Below are 1,358 nucleotides of genomic sequence, written 5' to 3' on the forward strand. Positions count from 1 at the left end.
ATATAGAGCACGGCTTTCCTATCAACACTAGCTACAGACATTGCTATCAGAACCTTTCAATTGCCTGGAGATTCGAACTTTGTCGTGGATAAGGTTTCAATTTCTGAAATTATTGGTGATCTCACTGTCCAAAGAGGAAGCCATGTGCCTCTACTTTACTGGCGCTTGGACAAAAATGGCAACCTAGGGCCTGTAGTGTCAGGTGTATTCAGAGTTCGTTTGCAGCCACTTTCCAACATCGGGGCTCTCACATGCAACAGTTTCGACAAGGCTATGGAGTAGGTTTTGTTGCTTTGCTATCTTCAAAAGGTTCCATCGGTGGCCTTCTTTTTTAGCAAAATGACCGTCCATCATCTGCCTCCACTCCTTACGGTTCTGAACTTTTTATTGTTTGAGCCTGAAGATTGCCATACGTTGCAACCAAACTGGATACAACAATGCATCCTTCCATTACAGGCAATAAATTCTGCCACAGTCTACATGCATCCTTACATTACGGGCAATACAGAAATGCATTCTTGCCCGTGAAAAACTAGGAGTTTGAGTTTGAGCCTGGAAGCAATCATCTAATGCACCAAAAATGATATCTCTAATAAATCTGCCGCATTTTCAACCAGCAAACCTGCCAGCTTCAAGTTGCATTACATACCATGGTTCCTACTAGTTTCTTTGTTCATTTATTATGAAAAGTTCAAGCAGGAGAGCTGCATGTAATGGAACCCAATGTGTTGGTAGTTGACCAAGCATTCATAAAATCCGTTCGTTCCGAGCCTGGAGAACTTGATGAATCGTCAACTTATTGTGAAGTGCAAGCTTTTCTGACCGGTACTCACCGTGACAAAAGCACCATCAAATGCAGTCCCAAAAATGTTTCTGTACTGAATACCCTGATCTATATTACATGGCAGCTATTGTTTTTACAGCACCATTTTATTACAGCATAGCTTCAATCCGCCCTATATAGTGATGCATCTCTTCTACAAGTTTGAGCAAAGTACAATGGCTTCAATGGGAGGTTTGGTTTGGGAGATGCAAGTAGTTCCAGGGGGAGTCTCTCAAGGAGTATTATCAAGGTTGAGGACCATTTTGCTGGGATCATCGAACCACCATGTGATGTTCTGGCTGCAGAAAGCGTTTCTGTCAACCAGTCCAATGAGATGCAGGTATGATTTTTTTGTAATTTCGTAATACATCTGCGCTTAGTGCACTGCTTAAATTTCTCGGCTGATTTTTTGATATACATAGCAGCTCCCCCCCACCCCACCCCAACAACCATGTTCCTCTGACAGTAAAACAAGTCTCAATGCTCGTTCCTGCAATAAAATACGAGGTGGTCTATCCCTCCATGGGATGCCAAT

Source organism: Triticum dicoccoides, chromosome 3A (genome assembly GCF_002162155.2).
Source record: "Triticum dicoccoides isolate Atlit2015 ecotype Zavitan chromosome 3A, WEW_v2.0, whole genome shotgun sequence".
In the NCBI taxonomy this organism is placed as follows: Eukaryota; Viridiplantae; Streptophyta; class Magnoliopsida; order Poales; family Poaceae; genus Triticum; species Triticum dicoccoides.